The sequence below is a fragment of the Acomys minous genome (assembly GCF_964271855.1).
Source record: "Acomys minous genome assembly, chromosome: 7".
In the NCBI taxonomy this organism is placed as follows: domain Eukaryota; kingdom Metazoa; phylum Chordata; class Mammalia; order Rodentia; family Muridae; genus Acomys; species Acomys minous.
In genome coordinates, this window is record NC_140488.1 from 80,654,289 (window position 1) to 80,677,749 (window position 23,461).

Genomic DNA, 23,461 nt, shown 5'->3' on the forward strand with positions numbered 1-23,461 from the left:
GGGAAGACTATTTCCCACTCTCAATTTTTCTTGGTTCTTTGTGTAGGGTTGCGGCCTCATGGGCTTTGTTTGTTCACATTAGCATGTCTACTGTTGTTATCTTTGAAAACACACATAAAAGTAACATGAGGTATATTGAATAGCTTATACTTATATATTTCAGAATGTGTGTGTTGTAAAAACAATTAATAAAATAAAACAGGCCACAATTTAGAAGGAGAAAAAGGAGAGGTATATGGGAAGATTTGGAACGAAGAAAGAAAGGGAAAGGAGAAATGTTGTGATTATATTATAATCTCAAAAATAAAAGTAATAGCCTGGCAGTGGTGGTGCACACCTTTAATCCCAACACTCTGTTGGCAGAGATAGGTGAATCTCTGTGAATTTGAGGCCAGCCTGGTCTACAAAGAAAGTCTAGGACAGCCAAGACCACACAGATAATCTTGTCTCAAAAATTAATTAATTAAATATAGGTAAATAAATAAATAAGTTTTGGTGTTTTCTTTTTTCTTTTCTTTTCTTTCTTTCTTTCTTTCTTTTTTTTTTTTTTTTTGGTTTTTCGAGACAAGGTCTCTCTGTGTAGCCTTGGTGTTTTCAAGACAAGGTTTCTCTGTGTAGCCTTGGATGTCCTGGACTCACTTTGCAGACCAGGCTGGCCTCCAACTCACAGAGATTCACCTGCCTCTGTGCTGGGATTACAGGCACACCACTGTGCCCAGCTAAAGAAATATTTTTTTAACATAAGATTCAGAACATTTTTATGTCATCTAATAGTCTATACTTATAATTCCATGATTGTCTTTATTTTTTACAGTAACTTTGTTCATTCAGTATGTGAAGGTCTTTTATTGCCACTGTTTTTTTCAAAATTTTTTCTATGGTTGTGTTTTCCTAATATTTCCCCTGTTCACATTAGCATGTCTAATTGCTGTCATCTTGATCATATCATATTTAGGCAGATTATCTTAATAAGACTTTTTGGTACATTCTAATATTTCTAAGATACACAATCTCTTAGCAAACTCCATGTTCCTCTGGCTCTTATAATCTTTACAGGTAACAAGAAATACTGATAAAGATGGAAATAGACTTCCCTGGGGAAGAACACCAATTGCATATCCAATACCAAATGGTCAGCCCTGAAAACATATATACATACGTATATACATACATACATACATACATACATACATACATACATATATGTAATATTACACCGATGAGAAGGTTCTCAAATATTATACATTTGGTAATATTTATTTAGTTTAATATATTTAATTGTGTGTATATTAATTTCATATGTATAAAATTAAAGAAAATAGGCCTTGAATTTGAAAGAGAGCAAAGTTATTTTGTTCCATTGGTCTACATGCCTATTTATGTTCCAGGACAATACTTTTTAACTACAGGTCTGCAATGTGTCTTTTTTTTTTTTTTGCAATATGTCTTAAAATCTGGCTCAGTAATCTTTCCAGCACTATTTTTACTTAGTTTGATTGATTGATTGGTTGATTGGTTTGAGATTAGGGGGGAGATTTTGCTCAAAATTTCTTTGGCTATCCATATTCCTTTGGAGTTTCACATGTATTTTAGATTTTTTTCTATTTTTGTGAAAAATGTTGTGGGTTTTTCAAGTCCTTTTTTATTTAAAAATTTATTTCATATAACATATTCGATCATATTCTTTCTTTCTCCCAACTCTTTCTAGATCTTTCCCAACTCCCAGCCCACACCAACTTCATATTTTTTCTTCTATTCTTAAAAAAGGGGAAAATAAGAAACAACTCATAACAGATGATATAATAATAATAATAATAATAATAATAATAATAATAATAATAATAATAGAAGAAGATACCAAAACAAAACAAAAATACACACACACAAACCACTGGACTCTGTTATCTGTTGGCCAACAATTCCTGGATTTGGGCCCCGCTCGAGTGTAGTTGATATACCCAATGACATTCCATTAGAGAAACTGATTTTCCCTGTCCCAGTGGGTATCAACTGCAAACAGCTTCTCATTTCATGTGCATTTCCTAATCTCAGTGCTAGGATTTTGTCTGGTTTAGAGCTGGGCAGGTCTTAGGCATGCTATCACAGTCTCTGGGAGTTCATATGTGCATTAGTCTTGCTGTGCCTGGAAGGCTCTGTTTCCTTGGAGTCATCTACTACCTCTGATCTATAATCTTTCCTCATCTTATTCCACATAGATCCCTGAGACATGAGGGAAGGGGTTTGATGGAAATATCCCATTTAGGGCTGAGTGCTCCTAAGTCTCTCACTCTCTGCACATTGCACAGTTGTGAGTCTCTATGTTGATTACTATCTACTGCAAGAAAAAGCTTCCATGATAAGAGTGGTGTGATGCTCAGCTCAATGGGTATATCAATATGTCATTAGGAATCATTTTATTTCTATGTTCCTTTAATAGACTGATAGGGCCATGACCTATTTAAACTCAGGTTCATGGTCACTTTAGCAGGGTCAGGTATGGGTTTTACCCGATGGAGTGGGCCTTAAATTCAATCAAAAAGTTGTTGATTGTTTTCCTAACATTTATGTTACTGTTGCTGTATATCTTGCAAGCAAGTTTCAGTTGCAGGTCACAGGGTTTTTAGTTGGATGATACTGATGATTATTTTTCTCCTCCGGTAGCATACAATGTACTTTCTATCACCATAAATGCTAGTCAGTAGGAATAAACCTTCTAGTTGGGCACAAGCTCAATGTTTCCATGTTAAATGACATAAGTAAGTGGTATCTTTAGCAACCTTCAGGACCTTGCTATCAGGTTGTGAAAAGTAATCAATAGCTTTAGTGATAACCTGTGATATTTGGGGAGATCTAAGGGACTGTGTTTTTCAATGACACAATAATATACAACCCATTTCTGGTACTAGAAGTTGTATTTGTTGGCATAAGATGTCTAGCTGGGACATTGTCTCCTCCATTGTATGGTGACTCAATTTAAATCATTTTAATATGTGTATTTTTTGGAAATTTTTACAATAGTAGGTTTCAGCATGGCTTTCCAAAAGGTCTTTAATGTTAATTGGCTTGCTTCATAGCCACTCCTTTACCTTACCCTCCCTATCCTTTACCATTTAACCATCTAGTCTTTTTCCCCTTTAAGTCTTTATAGCACTGCAATCTATTTCTCCTTCCTTGAAAGATCCTCTCCTCCCCCTGGTCCCTTACTAGCTACCTAACGTCTATAGTTATTTGGATTGAAATGCACATCTAAACCATATAAGGGAAAACATACAATATTTGTATTGTGGGGTCTGGATTACCTCATTCAGGATGTTTGTTTCTAGCTCAATGTATTCACTTCAGATTTTCATAATTTAATTGTTCTTAGCAGTTGAATTTTTTAAAAGATTTATTTATTATTATGTATGCAGTGCTCTGCCTGCATGTACACGTGCAGGCCAGAAGAGGGCATTAGATCACATAGATGACTGTAAACCATCATGTGGTTGCTGGGAATTGAACGCAGGACATCTGGAAGAGCAGTTAGTGCTCTTAACCTCTGAGCCATCTCTCCAGCCCCAGCAGTTGAATATTAAATGGACCACATTTTCATTATTCCTTTATCAGCTGATGGACATCTAGGCTGTTTTCAGTTTCTGGCTATTATGTATAGAGCTTCAATGAATGTGGATGAACAAGTATCTTTCATAGGGTATATGTCCAAGTGTGGTATAGCTAGATTATGGAGATTTTTACTGTAATTGTATTGATTTTTATAAATCTCTTTTTATATAATAGCAATTTTCCCAATATTAATTCTGCTAATCAATAAGCATATGAGTCTTTCCAATTTTAACATTTTCAATCTCTTCAGAAACTTAAAGGTTTCATTGTAGAAGTATTTCGCCTTCTTTTTTAAAATATTAATTTATTCATATTACATCTCAATATACATCCCATCCCTTGTATCCTCCCATTCCTCCCTCCCTCCCATTTTCCCCTTATTCCCCTCCCCTATGACTGTGACTGAGGGGGACTTCCTCCCCCTGTATATGCTCATAGGTTATCAAGTCTCTTCTTGGTAACCTGCTGTCCTTCCTCTGAGTGCCACCAGGCCTCCCCATCCAGGGGAGGTAGTCAAATATGGAGCATGAGAGTTCGTGTGAAACTCATACCCCACTCTCCACTCAACTGTGGAGAGTGTCCTGTCCATTGGTTAGATCTGGGTAGCAGTTTGAAGTTTACTGCACATATTGTCCTTGGCTGATGCCATAGTTTGAGCAGGACCCCTGGGCCCAGATCCGCCTATCATAATGTTCTTCTTGTAGAAGACCCTCTGGATCCTTCTATTTCCCCATTCTCCCTTGCTTCTCTCACCTAGAGTCCCAATAGGAAGTCTTCCCCTCTGCCCCACTTTCCTGGTAATCAGCCACTTTGGAAATCTATCTGGCGCTATCTCAGAAAACTGGGAATAAGGCTTCCTCAAGACCCAGCTATTCCACTCCTTGGAATATACCCAGAAGATGCTCCAGCACACAAGAAAATTTGCTCAACCATGTTCATAGCAGCCTTATTCATAATAGCCAGAACATGGAAACAGCCTAAGTGTCCCTCAGTAGAAGAATGGATAAAGAAATTGTGGTACATTTACACTATGGAATACTACTCAGCTATTAAAAACAAGGAATTCCTGAGATTTGTGGACAAATGGATTGAACTAGAAATGATCATGAGTGAGTTCACCCAGAAGCAGAAAGAGTCAAATGGTATACACGCACTTATATCTGGACAGTAGCCCAAGGGGCATGTCCCATGAAAGTATTTCACCTTCTTGATTGGGTTTATTTCAAGATTATTTTTTCTTTGAGGAAATTGTGAATAGGAATGTGTCCATGATCTCTTTCTCAGTGTGCTTGCTATTGATGTGGAGAAAGGCTACAGATTTTTAATAAGTTTTTTAGTATACTTCTATTTTGCTAAAATTGCTGATCATTTCTAGACATTTTCTGATGGAATTTTGTGGATCTCTTGTGTATAATATCAAATCATCTGCAAACATGGATAATTTGACTTCTTTTTCTATTTGTATCCTTTTAATTTCCTTCTGAGTCTTATTACTCCAGCTAGTGCTTCCAACACTATATTGAAAAAAGTGGGGATAATGGACAGCCTTGTATCACTCCTGTTTTTAATAAAACTGCTTCAATTTTTATCCTTTTAGGAAAATGTTAGCTGTGAGTTTGTTATATATAGTCTTACTGAAGTTGAGATATATTTCCTCCAACTCTATTATCTCTAGGACTTTTATAATGAAGGCGCGTTCAATTTTGTCAAAGGCTTTTTCTTCATCTATTGAGATTATCATAGGTTTTTTTTCTTTAATTAAATTTGTATGATTTATTTTATTTGTTGACTTACATATATTGAATCACCTCTGCATCTCCTGGATAAATCCTATTTGATCTTAGTGAGTAATCTTTTTAATGTGTGTCTGTATTTGGTTTGCAAATATTGTACTGAGGAACTTTGAATCTCTGTTCATCAGGAGTATTTGCTTGTAGTTTGTCTGATGTATGTGTTTACATGATTTGGATTTTAGAGTTATGCTAGCTTCATAGAAGAAGTTTGGAACTATTCCTTCTGTTCCTTTTTTTAATAATTTAAAAATTTGAAAATCTGATAGAATTCTGTTGTTAATCTATCTTGGGATAGCCCTTTTTAGTCAGAAGGCTTTTTATAACTTTTTCAATTTTTTTTTTTTTTTTTTTTTTGGTTTTGGTTTTGGAGAGTTTCTCTATGTAGCCTTGGCTTTCCTGGACTCACTTTTGTAGATCTGGCTGGCCTCGAACTCACAGAGCTCCATCTGCCTCTGCCTCCCAAGTGATAGGATTAAAGGCGTGCACCACCACCGCCCGGCTAATCTGTTTATTTTTTATGAGTCTGTTTAACTGTTGATTTCTTCTTTGTTGAACTTTGGTGGCTTGGCATTTTCTAGGATAGCATAGTTCCTTTCCTGTGATTTTGGGAAAAATATTATGCATTGCTTGTGTAGTCTTATTCTATATTATATTCGAGTTATGATAGTCTATCTTCTCCCTGATCCATTCTACTTGTAAGGCTTTGAGTTTTCTCGTTGGCTAGTGGGTATTGCAATTCCATCTTCATTTCAACTTAAGCAATATTCAATATTTCTGTTTTTATTTGGTTTTCAAATCCTGGCTTGTCTTTATCATTTCAGTCAGGCTTATGATTGTGTTTTCTTGGGCTTTGCTCAGCCATTTATTCTTTTTAAGTTCATTTTTGTTAAGTTGATTGTGCTATTTTTATCTTTTCTAAATTAATTTTAGATGATGTTTATTACTATTCTTTTAAGTTCTCCATCCCAGGGTTCATCTCAGTAATTCTCATTGGAGAAAGTTTCTATTAAGCTCTTGGATTATTTTGCAGGGATGCATACTGCTTGATCTTTTGTATTTTTTGTTTGTTTTTGTAATGAGATCTGGGCATATGGGCTTTCATTGTTGGCTGTGTGTCTGATGTTCACCTATGCGCAGGATATACTACCTGCCCCCAAACCTGTATGTTAGGAAATACACAGGGTAGGCTCGCCAGTTTGGCTTGGGATCCTGTTTGGAGACCTGGGTTAGTTATGGGGACGGGGGTACAGTATGCAGCCATAATAGAATCAGACAGACTCACCATATGGGGCTATAGCATAAACTGTGCAGGCCAGACTGGGCCTAGAGGATGAATTTGGTGCAAGCGGCCATGGGTTAACAAAAGCAGAACTTTGTTGGGGCGTGCAAGTAGCTTACCTATGTTTCTGTGCTATGAGGGCAAGATAAAGGGTCTCCAACAGTAAAGGTCTATGATCTGGCCATATATTTGGTCACAGAGGGAGATAGGCTGGGAGGCAATCATGATCCCTGGCAAGTAGCTGCGGGACCACCAGCATAGGAGGGTTGTGCTGGAAAGCACAGGTAGATTACCTGTGTCTCTCTATGCCAGGTGCAAAATCTACAAAGTCTCTAGTCTGGAGGAGTCTATGATCCAAGGATTCCTTAAAGAAAAGGGAGGGGCCTGAGGTGCTAGTCAAAATCCCTTGCTAGCAGCTGAGGTGTGACTAGGGTGGAGGGCCTTCAAGTGTGTGTGTATGTGTGTGTGTGTGTGTGTGTGTGTGAAAAGTTAAGGAGACTGCTGTTTATTTTTGTGAATCAAATTTTAAGTAATGTGTTGGGTTTTTGATCTGTCGTTATTTTCTTAATGATAATTGGAATTCTTGATTTTTTGAAAAAATATATTAAACATGTCAATCTATGTATTGACATATTTTTGTTTAAGAAATTAGGAGCTTCTATTTTGGGCACCTGTATTTTTTCACATGATTTCATTGGTCAGTATCTTCTTTGATTTCTGACCAAATTTCCCATATCACTCCTAAAATTGGCCATTTGTAAAAGAACTACATGCTTTCCCTATAAACACTGGTATTTAGAAACTAAAATATAGGTAGTCGTGTTAGTATTGTTGATTTTAGTCATACTACCTCATATTTTTGTGAGGTGGTTTCTCTGCTGTCTTGAATACAGTTGAATAACTCCACCCACATCTTACAGAAAATTAGTTAAGTACTCCATTCATTTATTTATATAAAACTATTTGTTCATCAAAAATTTGAGGAAAAAAACAAAATGAAATGCCTCAAAAGATAGAATTGCTTGCCATGCAAGCTGAACAGCATGAATTTTGTCCTGAAACCAAACAGTAGAAGCATAAAACTTTTGAACTATACACATGTGTTGTGAGATATATGTTGTATGTCTCTTTTACGTATACATCATATATACATGGGAATAATTATTTAATTAACTATTTTCAATTATAGAAAACATTACTGTGTATCTGGTTTTATGTGAAGTTAAACCTGACTTGTCCCCTATACATGAAGAGTATTTATGGCAATGTCAAAAATGAGTGAGCATTGCTATGTTAGGCAGAGACAAATGTAGTGACATGCTATAGGAGAAAAAAAAAAGGGTATCTTGAAATGATTGGGAATAGGGAAGTGGTATTTGAATGACTGGAAAAAGTATGAAAGCAGAGAAGCAATGAAGCATGTGCCAATCAGGCAAAACTGGAATGAATGGAATTTCTTGCTATGTTTGATGGAGGCATGTTGGTAGTTCATTATAACTAGAAGATAATTATAAAAGTTTCTGAAATTTCAGAAATTTGACAAAATATCCTACTTAGCATATAGAGAAATGTAAGTCATTGTATATATAAACTATTGCTCTTTTCAGATGTTTATTTTCATTTTATGTGTGTAGGTGTTCGGCCTGCATGTATGTCTGTACACTGTATACATGTATGTCTTGTGCCCATGGAGGCCAGAAGAGGATGTTGGATACCCTGGATTTAGAATTACAGATATTTCCTAGCTGCCATGTGAATGCTGGGAATTGAACCCAGAACCAGAAAAAAAAAAAAACAAATGTTTTTAATCTGGAGACATTTCTTCAGCCTCTGCTTTTTTTTTTTTGATTTTTTATAATTGTTTTTTATTAATTTATTCATGTTACATCTCAACGATTATCCCATCCCTTGTATCCTCCCATTCTTCCCTCCCTCCCATTTTCCCCTTACTCCCCTCCCCTATGACTGTTCCTGAGGAGGATTACCTCCCCCTCTATATGATCATAGGGTATCAAGTCTCTTCTTGGTAGCCTGCTGTCCTTCCTCTGAGTGCCACCAGGCCTCCCCATCCAGGGGACGCGGCACTAGCTAAAAGCAATAAGACAAATGAAAAAAATCAAGCAGATACAAATTGGAAAGGAAGAAGTCAAAGAATCACTATTCATAGATGATATGATAGTATACGTAAGTGGCTTCATGTTCTACCAGAGAACTCCTACAGCTGATCAATATCTTCAGTAAAGTGGCTGTATACAAGATTTACTCAAAAAAAAAATAGTAGCCCTCCTAGGACAAATAGGCTGTGGAAGAACCCAAGGAAATGACACCCTTCACAATAGCCACAAATAATATAAAATATCTAGGGGTAACTCTAACCAAGCAAGTGAAAGACCTGTATGATGAGAACTTAAAGTCCTTGAAGAAAGTAACTGAATCAGAAGATGGGAAGATCTCCAATAGTCATTGATCTGTAGAATTAACAGGCTAAAAATGACCATTTTACCAAAAGCAATCTATAGATTCAATGCTATGTCCATCAAAATTCCAACACAATACAGACTTTGAAAGGACAATACTCAACTTCATGTAGAAAAAAAGGACAGCTAAAAGAATCCAGTATGATAAAAGAACTTCTGTAGGTGGTGCCATCCCTGATTTCAAGCTGTACTACAGAGCTGTAGTAATAAAAAAACTCATGGTACTGGCATTGAAAACAGGTTGATCAATGGAATTGAATAAAAAAACCCAGGTATAAATCCACACACCTATGTTTTAAAGCTTTGGTTTCTTTAAAACCTCAGTTATGGTAAGTAAACATGTTTTTGTTTTAATCCCCAGTATAGGATATAGGGGCTACTCCAGCTTGTCCACAGCTGTTAACAACCTCGTGAAAGAGTGTGATCTTTGTCAGCTGCTAATGGCCTGCCTTGTGCAGCATGGAGAGGGGGGTGGGTATTGACAGCTGTTTGGGGTCATTTGGGTTCTTTGGGGGCAATGCCAATCTGTGAACAACAAATGCCACAAGCAGTCTCCTCAGAGCCACTGCACTGAAAAGTTGAAATGTTTCTCTCTGTTTATCTCCAAGCTGCCACAGCATCCTTCTCTGGTCTCTCCAAACTGCTACAGGACACACTTTCTCTCTCCAGGCTCTGCTATTTATCTTCTTCAGAGTCCTAGACCACACCCCTCTCTGTACCATATGAGGTAGGCCATTACCAGCTGGTAAAGACCATGCCCAACAGGAGGCAAGTATCACCTGTGGACATACTAAAGCCCAAACTAAATTCCCACACATCGGACTAAAACAAAAACATATTTACATAACTGAGTTTACAAAGAAACAAAAACTTCCATTACAGGGTACAGATGTAAACAGAGAATTCTCAACAGAGGAATCTCAAATGGCCAAGAAACACTTAAAGAAAAGTTTAACAACTTTAGCCATCATGGAAATACAAATCAAAATGTCAGATTCCACCTTACACCTGTCAGAAAAGCTAAAACCAATACCACAAGTGACAGCCTATGCTAGCGAGGATGTAGAGTAAGTGGAAAACTCCTCTATTGCTGATGGGAGCGCCAACTTGTACAGCAACTTTGTAAATCAATATAGAGGTGTCTCAGAAAATCTGGAATAGTTCTACCTCAGTACCCAGCTATACCACTCCTGGATATATACCCAAAAGATGTTCCATCCTATCACAAGGACACCTGTTCAACTATATTCATTGCAGCTTTATTCATAATAGACAGAAACTGGAAAAAACCTACATGTTCCTCAGCTGAAGAATTGATAAAGAAAATGTGATATATTTATACAATGGAGTATTACTCAGCTGGTTTTTTTTTTATGGCATCATGAAATTTGCAAGCAAAAGGATAGATGTAGAAAAAAAATCATCCCAAGTAAGGTAACCAAGACCCAGAAAGACAAACATGATATGTACTCACTTATAGTATCCATTCCATAACTAATAATCATACTACAATCCACAGACCCAGAGAAGCTAGGTAAAGAGTAGGGCTCAAGGTAAGACACAAGGATCTCCCTGTGTGACACATGGGAAATAGAATAGATTTCACAGGTGGATAGGCATGGGCTGGGATGGGAACAGGAAGGATCGAGTGTGGGGGTTGAAGGGAGATAGTACTGGGAATTATAGCTGGAATTGGGGGGACTTGGGGACAAGGTACAAACCTGGATCTATGAGGGTAACCCTAGTGAAGACTCCTAGTAATATGGGATATGGAGCCTGAACCAGTCATCTTCTGTAGCCAGGCAAGACTTCTATTTTCTGTAGTGTTTTAAATTAGTGAATTCCATTTATAATAATAAAGTATATCATATATACATATATATGAATTAAGTCATTTAGATCATGGTGAATACTCCTTTTGTGTGTTCTTGAATCTGGTTTACAAGTATTTTATCACACTTAAGAATTTTGCATTTATGTTTTAAAAAGAAATTTGTCTATATTTTTCTTTTTGATGTGTGTTTACCTGGTCTTTGTATCAAATTAATGCTGGAATTATTATAGGGTTTAGATGCATATCTTTCTTTGCTATTTTATAAAATAATTTAAGTAACTTTGATTTTAGTTCTTTGAGAATCTGGTAAAATACTGCTGTAAGTCAATTTGGACCTGGGTTTGTTTCTGCTTTTGTTTTGCTTTGCTTTGTCTTATTGTCAAGTGGTTATTTTTTATTACATCAATCTCATTACTTGTTGTGGGGTTATTTAAGCTATTTGTCCCATCTTGGTTTAACAATGGTAAGCTATGTGCACCTGTAAGTTCATCCATTTTCTTTAGATTTTCCAATTTGTTTTCTAGGAGTACAGTTTTTCAGGTAAGTCATCATGATTGTCTAGATTTCACTGGTATCAATTGTATTGTCTTTTTTCATGTCAAATCTTATTAAATTGGGTCTTCTTTAGCTTCCTTTTGGTTAATTTTGCTAAGCATTTCTCAATCTTGTTTATTTTTGAAAAATCATCTCTTCATTTAATCAGTTCTTTTCATTTTTTAAAATTCCTCTTTCCCAGCCTGGTCTACAAAGCAAGTCCAGGACACACAAAGGCCACACAGAGAAATCCTGTCTCAAAAAAGCCAATTAATAATAATAATAATAATAATAATAATAATAATAATAATAATAATAATAATAATTCATTGGTTTTTATCTTGACCATAACTATATCATATTGATTTGAATTTTAATTTGTTCTAGTTTTCCCAGTGTCTTAAAGTAACTTCGTAATGTGGATACTTAGAGCTATAAACTTCCTTGTATTGTATCCTGTAGGTTTTTATCCTGTTTTGTATCCTATTGTATTGTCTACCTTTATTTTATTCTATAGGTCTTGGTATATTATATTATCTTTTCATTTGATTCTGGGAACTATTTTATTTCATTCTTTATTGTTTCAATAATCCAGTCATTATTCAGTAGTTAGTCTATGAATTTAAGAATTTTATGTAGTATCTCCTATAGTCATGCTCTTTAAAATATATAATACATCCTTCCCTGTCCTTCTGACTATTAGAGTTTCTACTGAAAATCTACTATTATTCTAGTGATCCTACCTTTATATGTGCCTTGGTCCTTCTCTTTCAGTTCTTTTAATACTTCTGTTTGTTCTAAATACTTATTATTTTAACTGTAATGTGATGTGGGGAATTTCTTTTCTGGCCCTATCTGCTTAATGTTCTTTTTGCCTCCTGTATTTGTTTTTTTTTTTTTTAATGAAATTTATATATTTTTTAAAGATTTATTTTTTATTTATTATCTGCACAGTATTCTGCCAGAATGTGTGCCTGCACGCCAGAAGAAGACACCAGATCTCATTGTAGATAGTTGTGAACCACCATGTGGTTGCTGGGAATTGAACTCAGGACCTTTGGAAGAGCAGCCAGTACTTTTAACCTCTGAGTCATCTCTCCAGCCTCCTGTATTTGGATGGGCATTTCTATTCCTAATTTTGGGAATTTTTCAGCAGTGTTTTTTATTAAAAATATTTTCTATGTCTTTGGCATGGAATTGTCCTCCTTATGTGCCCATATTTCAGAGATTGACATTTTCAAAGTACAACAGTAATCATTTATATTTGATTTATACAATTTTTTTTAAGATTTATCATTGTTAAAGAACAACTTTCAGTTTCATATAGAGATGCAAAAAACCCTGGATACCTAAGACAATTCTGAATAATAAAAGAACTGCAGGAATTATTCATCCCTGATTTAAAGTTGTACTACAGACCTATAGTAATAAAAAAAATAATATGGTATTGGCACAAATACAAACACATTGATCAATGGAATCAAATTGAACACTCAGACATAAATCTACACATATATGGACACCTGATATTTTATAAGGCCAGAAATACACACTGGAAAAAAGAAATCATCTTTAATAAATGGTGCTAGTTAAACTGCACAGTTGAATATAGAAGAAAGCAGATAGATACATACTTATCACCCTGCAAAAAAATCAGCTCCAAATTCATCAAAGACCTCAAAATAAAACTAGACACACTGAATCTGATAGAAGAGAGAGTGGGGAATAGCATTGAATGCATTGGCACAAGAAAAAACTTTCTGAACAGAACACTGTAAGCACAGGCTCTAAGATCAACAATTAATAAATGGGACTTTGCTTATTTGGGTCAACACTGTGCTTTTTGAGGAATTAATAAAAGACTTTGCTAATCTGTTTTTTTAGACAGCCATGTTTTAGACCTAGGAGAAGCATTATATCCAATGTAGTGGTTGAGGGAGTTTGCTGTTTGAGTGCTTTGTTTCATACTAATTTATCTTCTTTGTGCAACATACTCGCTGTAACAGCCTTAAATTCCAAGCTTATTTCTTCTTGATGTAAAATAATATGACTGTGTATCCTATAGATCTAAATATTTCCCTGATTTCCAACCAGATAGAGTCAGATGATCATATCTGCTCTGTTATAGATATGTCAATGATACTATACTGTCTCTTGTTCTTGTAATATTTTATTTTCTATTTGAATGTTTGGCTTTCTAAAATCATATATGTATTTACTATATGTCCTATTAGTAATTGTACTTGAACCAGTAACTTTTCCTTTAAGCCTCCAAAAAGGAAATTCTTGCTAACATTTTAAGCTAAGAAAATGGAGTTTGTATTTTTACTATCAGAACTATAAGTCATACATTGATATTTTACCCAGGAAGTTTCTGGTAATTTGCAATAACAAATTAATATATATGTAATACCTGAAAGGGAACTGCTGCTGTATGTAACAACTACTTAAAATGTTTAGATGCCATTGTTGTTTTATTTTATTATTTTAAATGAAAAGTTATATTTTACATCCAGCACAAGGTACAGATGAATGCTTCATTATGCTAAAATTGTACCAAGTAATATAACCCTTCTATTTTTTTTTATTTATTCTTCCTCATATAGTACATCCCTACTGTAGTTTCACTCCCTCCACTTCTCCCATCCCTTTTCTCCTCTATTCCCCTCCCCCAGATCCATTGCCCTCTGATTCCCTTGAGAAAGGAGCAGGCCTCCTAGGGATATCAACTGTACATGGCATAACAAGTTACAGTAAGACCAGGAACAAACCCTCATATCAGGGCTGGATGAAGCAACCCAGTAGGAGGAAAAGGATCCTAAGCACAGGCAACAGAGTCAGAGGCAGCCCCTACTACTCCCACTGTGAGGAGTCCCACAAGAGCACAAATGTCAGTACACTATGTACCACATAGGTACTAGTAGACAAAATAAGCATTTGGGGATTATTGAGGATAGTATGTTTAATCCTGGTAGTAATCCTCACAGGAGACAGGAAACTGCTATGATAATGCTGATAGTCTCTCTTTATGAAGATATGTCAAAGAAGCAGCACTATTACACAAACGGGGGAGCAATCCAGCAACTATAAAAAATGTGAGCTTTATTAATAAGACACTCCAAAGGACTCACATTATAGTAACACAAACTGTGACTTAATCATGTACTAACATTCTTCTTAAGCATGCTGCCTTGGACTTAAAGGAATGATATGCTAACAATGACCAGTCAGGATTCTCTCTGCTCTTCTACTCCTGTGTACATTTGAGTAAAGTCTAAGTACTTTGAGAAAACTTTGTAGATGACAGGCAAGAGAGTGTTTCTTGGTTAGTAGAAATAAAGATGTTTGGTGTTCTTGTGGCATACATGGAACGCTACTGATTCTTCTTAATAAGGAGGCTTTTTAATTGGATAGCATATTGAGAATGGAAAACTATTGAGAAGCGTGCTAGAAAGGGGCTAGATAACTTTAGATTGTTTGTAGAAATACAGATGGTGAAGACCAACAGTGAGGACTCAGAAGCAAGTGTGGATCACAGAAATAAAGAATTTACATCACTGTTGTTGTTTCTTTTGAGACTAGATCTTTTGTAGCTAGGGCTGGGCATGACTATATTAGGTAGCTCCGTTGATTACTGTTGTCAGCTTAACAGAATCTGTACTCATTTGGGAGATAGGACTCACGGAGGTTATATCAATTGAATTAGTTGAAGTGGAAAGATCTTCATGCCATGGGTGGTGCCATTCCTTGGTTGGTCTCCTGGACTATATAAGTGGAGAAAAGAAGTTGACAGTAGAGGTCAGGCTTATAGGGTTTTAGAGGTTAACTTAGTTATCTATAACTGTCAAGTTTAACACATCCTCCAGTCATCTGAGCAGGCACTCCTGAGTTGTATACCATAAGCCAGTAAGTGATCCAGAAAGTACAGATTCCCTGTGCTTCATGTTTCAAGTACCTGTTTGAATTCCTGCCTTTGTTTTCCCTCAAAAATGGACTGTGACCTGGATGAATAAAGCAAATAAACCATGTCTTCTGCAACACTGCATTTGGTCAGAGTGTTTTATCACAGCAACAGAAAGAAAACTAGGACAGATGGGGGAAGGACTCACTCATGTGATATTTTGACCATTAATAAGACTTCTTTCTACCTCTGTCCTGAGAATCTGAGTGAAGTTGAAGATAATGAACTAATTTCCTGTTAGAGGAAATTTCAAGACAACAGAGCATTCGGGTTGGTTCTAGAAAGCAGTTTTAATTGTTAAAGAGATCAGCATTACTGAACATAAACATCCTGTGTTGCACTGGGACAATAGAAAAGGTGACTTGGTGACTCAATCTACCAGAGGCTCCAAAGAAGAACCAATACTCCCCAAATTATTCCATACAATGAGAAAGCAAAGAATATTTCCAAACCCTTTTTATAAAGCCAGTGACACCTTAATATCAAAACCAAACAAAGATAAAGCAGAAATAGAAAATTACAGACTAAGTTCCCTGAGTAGCATAGATGAAAAATATCCTCAACAACATATTCGTAAACCAAATCCAGGAACACATCAAAGGGATCATTCACTATGATTACACTATTTAAATTACACCATTTCATACATGTAGAGATGGTTCAACATATGCAAATCAAAACTGTCACACATCATATAAATGAACTCAAGGATAAAAATCACAAGATCATCTGAGTAGTACGTAAAAGGGTTTTGACAAAATAAAATATTCCTTGTGATAAAACTACTGAAAAAGACGGAAATAGAAAGAATATACCTCCCTCTCTCTTACTCTCTTACCTACCTCTTCCTCCTCCTCCTCCTCCTCCTCCTCCTCCTCCTCCTCTCTCTCTCTCTCTCTCTCTCTCTCTCTCTCTCTCTCTCTCTCTCTCTCTCTCTCTCTCTCTCTCTGGTACCCCTCCCCCTTTCCTCTTCTCCCCATGTTCATTTAATAAACCTCATATAATATAAAGAAGCAAGAATGTGCCTCAACACAACGAAGGCAAAATGTGACAAATCTGCAGCCAACATTACATAAAACATTTCTACAAAAATCTTCAACAAAAAGGTGTGCACATTCATCACTCTCGTTAAGTATAGGAAGTCTTAGCAGGAACAATCACAAGAGGAGCTAATAAAGGGAATACAAATAAGAAAGTGAACTCAGTATCTCTAGTTGAAGATAATATGATTCTATACATATAAGAGCCTAAGGACTCTGACAGAAAAATTTTAGAGCTGACAGTCAAGCAATTAGCAGGGTACAGAATTAGCAGACAAAAATCAGTTGCTTTCCTCCTTGTGGGTCCCATGTGTGGAGAGTAGGGACTACTTCAGGCATGCACTCTGGCCACCAAACTTAGATCCCTTCCCCCTGGCAGGATGGCCAGACCAGGCCACAGAGGAAGAGGACACAGGTAGGACAGATGGGACTTGATAGGCTGAGGGCTCCTCTGTCTGAGTACTAAGGGAGGGAGGGAGAGGGAAGGAGGGAGGGAGGGAGGGGGATCTGGAGGGAATGAGGGAGGGGGCTACAATCAGGACAGGAAGAATTTAAACTGAAGAATAAGCAGGTAACTAATATTGCTAATCCCACCATATGGGACTAGCCCTGGGACTGGATGAAACGTGAATGTCTCGGCATAGACAATGACTCTTGTTGACTAAAGGACCCCTATGAATTACTATTAGATGCCATTCTTCATATGGCACGAATGAAGATTTACAGATGTCTTCTTTTCCTGCTCATACAAGGAGCAGAAATCCAGCCTTAATTGTTCCATGCATCACACACACCTTTTATACACTTTTAATTTTAGGACTATATAATGCTTGTGAGAAATTATATGCTTTCAGAACAAAAGAGCCAGATACTGACATTAGATCATATCTGACAAGATGCATTCCTTGCAACATACTGGAAATTGACATCCTGTTTGGAGAAAGTGGTTGGAAAGAAAAAAAGGGGAATATAGAAAAGTACAGGAAAGATAGAACAAAAAGTAGATTAGTAAATCTACTCTTCAACTTAATGCCTCAATTGTCACTCACAAGATATTTTTAATTCACTGATAATAGAATTTTGTATATAGATGCAAAATAAATTCTAGATACAGTGGTATAGAATTCAAATGTAAGATTATTCTTTACAATATATATATATACTCTAATATGAGTTATTATACCCATATAACTCAATTATAATACAAGGTTTACTTCCAATGCTTTGAAAGTGCTATCAAGCTGTTTAGGAGAAATAAGATATACAAATTAGATGTTAGTAGATTAAATCATGGTCATGTCAGTTCTAGTCAAGAATATGCATCTAGGTACAGCATATAGATACAACTCTATAGAAAGACAAGCCTTCAAAACCCCCAGAGACATGCAGAATACGGCATTTTAAAATGTTTTTATTGCTTTAGAGATTCATTGACAATCAGACAGGTTAACTCCTGGAAACACCCAGCCTACCTCAAAGAAGATGATGAGCATCAAAGAACCTCCTTATGGAGATGGCTTCAAATGTGGCAAATTAGCCACTGGGCAAAAGGTCTTCGTTTCTGCCACAGACAGAATTCTACCTAAAAAGGGGGCAAGCTTGGATGCAGGCAGAGTCAACGACCAAACTCTGCCAAGACAGGGTAAGCAAGTCCTCAATAGTTCCTGCCTTACACATATGTCTGTCAGATATATTGGGCCAGAAGGCTGAAGAAGATGCTCCAACATTATAAAGAGTTTTGGGTGACTATTCAGGTAGAAAACTGTCTCTGTCATCTTTCCACTTGGAAAGCTACTAACCTGCACTCCCGGCATACTCAGATAATCAAGTTTATTCCTTCTCAAGTCTCTGGGGGAGTTGAAGACCAGGTAGCTTAGTTGTACAATGAAGCTTAATTGTTTAGGGGTTAAGATGTTTTTAGGTCTAGATAGGTGTTCTAAGTTGATAATGACAATATGTGACAGAGATTGATTTACATTCAGAAATTTAGATGCACCAAGATAGGAAAGATGTCTTCTTCAAGGCTGTCAAATACAAATAGCCAAAACACTAAGAATGTAACACTTATATAATTCCTGATTGTTTCATGATTCTTCTTGCTGTAGGTAGTTTATTGTATATATGTATAATAATATGAATGTATATGTACAAAAATAAAATAATTTTTAAAGATCAGTTGCTTTCCTTTATACCAATAGCATACATGATGAGGAAACATCAAAGGAAAATCACTTTCATAAACATCAAGCAAAAAATACTTGGGAATAAATATAATCAAGGAAGTGAGAAAGCTCTACCATGAAAACTTTAAAACACACAAGAGAAGAGAGGATCTTTCGTGTACATAGATCAGAAGAATCAATAATGCAGAAATAGATATCCTATCACAATCAATCTCAGATTCAATACAATCCCCAATTAATTCTAACCCCACTCATCACAGAAATACAAAGGGGAATCTTAAAATTCATTTGGAAACATAGAAGATCTCGGGTAGTCAGTGCAATACTGAGCAAAATTCAATCAATAAAGTAAAATACCTTATTTGATTTCAAAGTATTACAGAACCATAGTAACAAAAAACCATGATATTGGGAAAGGAAAAAACAGGCATGTAGATCAATAGGATGCACACAAAACAGGATTCAGATGTCAAGCCATGAATCTTCAGCTATTTCATTTCCACAAGAATACCAGAAACAATCATAGGAGAAAAGACAGTGTATTCAAAAGTGGTTCTTTTTGAAGGTTTTCTGAAGCAGTAAATAATTCTGGGCCTGGACATTTTTAGTTGGAAAACATTTCAATTGCTGATCCAATCTCACTGTTACAGATCTGGTTTCATTATTTCATCTTGGCTTAATTTTGATACCTCATATGACTCTAGAAGTTTATACACTCCTTTTAGATTTTTCTATTTAGTGGAGTATTATGTCTCTAAGGTATATTCTTATAATTTGGGGGATTTCACCAATATTTGTCATAATAGCTCCTTTTTATCTCTAATTGTATTAATTTTGATCTTTTAAGTTAATTTTGCTAAGGATTCTTTTTATCTTGTTTATCTTTTCAGAGATCTAGCCCTTTGTTTCATTGATTCTTAGCAATGTTTTTATTGAGAGTTGTTTAATTTCTGTCCTGATCCTAATTATTTCTTTCCTCTACTGATTTGGAGTTTGATTTGTTCTTGTTTTTCCAAGGCCTATGGCATATCTTCAAGTTAGTTATCTGAGGTTGCTATAAATTTTTAATGTTGGCACTTATAGCCATAACATTCCTCTTAGACTGCTTTGTTGTCTCCTATAGATTCAGGGCTTTTTAAATTTATCCCTTATTAGAATGAATTGATCTTCTTTATAACTTTTGATTCATTTTTATTTAAAATATAGTTTGTCATATATGAGCATAGTCCCATCTGCTTGTTTCCATTTAGTTAGAATAAATGTTTCCATCATTTTACCATAAGGTAGTGTCTGTCTTTTTTGGTGAAATATGCTTCTTGGAGGAGTTAGGTTGTCTGATTGCATTTCTTATTCCAGTATGAGTCTTTTAGCCATTTGCGTTGACTGTTATTATTAAAATAAGTGTATTAATTTCCATCATTTTGTTGATTGTATAGTGATTGGTCTTCTCCTTACCCTCATTTGCTTAATTGCTCTTCTAATATCCTTCATTTTTCCTTGTAGCCTCTTAGATGTGTTTACTTTTATTTTCAGTCTGAAAATATTGAAATAATTATTTTCAGTATCCTCTGTAAGTCTAGTTTAGTGTTCATCAATTCCTTTAGCCTGATTTTGTCATGAAACATTTTTCTTTTCCTTTCAAAAATTATAGTTATTTAATACATATTTTATTAATTCTTTGATAATTTCATACATGTTTTGAATATATTATTCCACATCAACACCTCTTCCCATCTCAATCAACTTTGTGTCTTTTTCCCCTCATCAAAGCTGACTTGTGTTGCTCAAATATTCCTGAGTGTGCGGCCTGCTACTGGAATCCAATAGATTTATCAGGGACTACAGGCTCTTAGAGAAAGCTGACCTTCCCTTTCCCAGCCTCTAACAACTGCTATTAGCTCCTCTGCTAGAGATGGAACTTTGTGACCAGCTCCCCCTCTGTGCTGGGATTTGGCCTGGCCTGAACTTGCACAGGTAAGAACATCCTGCCACAAATTCTGTGATTTCATGTGCAAAGCTTCACCGCTGTAATATATTATCTGGAGGACACCGTTTCCTTGCAGTCATTCAATGCCTCTGGCCTTTATACTCTCTTCAACAATGATTTCTGAGCCTTTGGAGGAGAAGATGTGGTATACATGTTCCATTTGTGGCTAAAAATTCAACAACTTCTTATTCTCCACACATTGGCCAGTTGTGGGTCTCTGCGTTAATCGTCATCTACTGCAACATGAAGGGTCTCTGATCAAATATGCCTTAATCCAAGGATTAATCAGATTACTCCAGATACCACCAGGAGTTAATTTAATATTATATCTACTTAACAGAGCAATAGTAGAAGGTTCTCTTCTAGGATGAGTGTTGTGTTTAGTCATACATTCTTGGCCCAGTAATGGTGTCAGTACAGGTTCCATGTTGTGTCGTGACCTTAAACCAAATCTGAAAGTGGTTGATTACTCCTATGACTTTTGTCCCATGATTACACCAGTGGGCACATTTTGCCCAATCAGTCGTTATTGCCACTCACCAGACTCACAGCTAAGTAAGGTTGACTATTACTTTTCTCCTGCAGCAGAGTACATAACAACTTCCTGCACTAGGCCAGCTACCAGTAGATTCCAGGTTAGCATCAGTTTGATTTCTCCACATTCTATAACTCAAATGTGTGGTGTCTGTAGCAATAGAAGCTTAATATCCAGTGGTGGACGGTAACCAAGAATAGTGGAAATAGTTTTTAATGCTTGGGGATCTGTGATACCTCAGAGGCTAACAACTCAAAATGAAGTAACACATTCCTGGGAATAGGCTTGTTATGTTAGTCTCTGGTGTCTAGTAGGGTCATTGTCACTCTGTTAGAGGATAACTCCATTTTAAGTCTTTTCGTGCATATGCACAAATATTTTTTAGGAAGCTTCTACAGTGGTATGTTTCCATATAGCCTTTCAGGAAAGTCTTTAGTATTACTTATCCATCACAATTTCTCTCTTCTACTCTGCCTTCCCCCTTCCATTCCAAATTATCTCTTCCTGTTCCATAATTTCTTTTTAAGCCTTCAGACCACTGTATTCCCTTGAAAGGCCCTCTTCATGGCCCTTGTTTCCTGACCTCTGTGTGAATTCCAAATAAAACACACATGAAGATTCAAAGCTAACATACACAAATGAGAGAAGATATATGATGTTTTGTCTTTCCAGGCCTGTGTTACCTCATTCGGCATGATTGTTTTCAGTTCCATATATTTCCCTGGCAATTTTCTGTTTTCCCTTTTTTTTATTTTGAGACAGGGTCTGGAACTCACTACATAGACCAGGCTGTCCGCAAACTCACAAAGCTCCCCTTACCTCTGCCTCCTGAGTACTGGGATTGTAGGTGTGCATACCACCATTCCCAGCAATTTCATTTTTTATAATAACTGAATAATATCCATTATGTAATATTATATAATATTATATTATAGCAAACTTTCATTAGTCATTTAGCATTTGAATCGAGCAGCAATGAGGATGAACAAACAGCAAGCATCTCTGTAGTAGGACATAGAGTTCTTTGTGTATGTGCCCAAAAGTGGTATAGCTGGATCATGCGGTGCATCTACTGCAGCCTTTTGAGGAACTGCCACACTGATTTCCATCATGCCTGCACCAGTTTTCACTCCTACCAGCAGAGAATAGATGCTCCTCTTCCTCTACATCTATGCCAGCCTTTAGCATCATTTGTTTTTCAGCTCTTAGCCATTCTGACTAAGGTAAGATGAAATCCCAAAGTAATTTCAATTTGCATTTCCTTGAAGATGTTGAATATTCTGTTAAAGCAGTGCTTCTCAACCTGGTGATCATGACCCCTTTGGGAGCGAACAACGCTTTTCCAGGGGTCACCTAAGACTATTGGAAAGCACACATATTTACATTATGGTTCATAACAGTAGCAAAATCACAGTTATGAAGTACCACGAAAATAATTTTATGGTTGGGGAGGTCACCATAACATGAGGAACTATGTTAAAGGGGCACAGCATTAGAAAAGTTGGTAACCACTGGGTTAACGTCTCTCAGTCTTTGTGTTTCATCTTTTGAAAAATCTCTCAATAGTTCTATGCTCTATTTTTAATTAGGTTATTATATATATAATCTGAAAGTGAACTGAGGTGATACGTAACAAGCACTTAAAATGTTCAGATAGCTTTGTTATTTCCCCAGACAGCCATCTCAGGAATCTTATTTCCTGAAACCTGAATCAAACTCAGGTTGCCAGGTGTCTCTTAGGCACCCTGGCAGCCCTTTAACATTCTTAAAGGAAATATTATCTCTATGCTAGCAAATGTTATTAGGTTGAAACTTGTTTTATTTGTTATCTGCTGAGAAGTTTTAACAAGATTCTAGAGTTCCCTTTTTCTTCACATGTCCCCTTAATTTTCTATCCCGCCTCAGATGCTACCTTCCAAGACCACTAGTGGGTGCTCAAACTGTGAATAATACTGAGCCCTTCGCATGAGCACAGCCACACAGTGAATCTGATAACCCAGACACGAAGTAATTAAGGAGTGGATAGCATTTAGAACATGCATATGCTAAACAAAGTGATGCTTCATGCCCTACCAGTGATAGAGTGGAGACAGCATAAGATTTCATCAAATTACTCAAAACGAGACACGCTTCTTCATAAAACTTCCATGTAGTATTTTGAAACTATAATTGCTTGGCTATCACCAAAACTGTCAAGAAAAGTATAACAATTGCATGTTGTTGCCCACAGCAGCC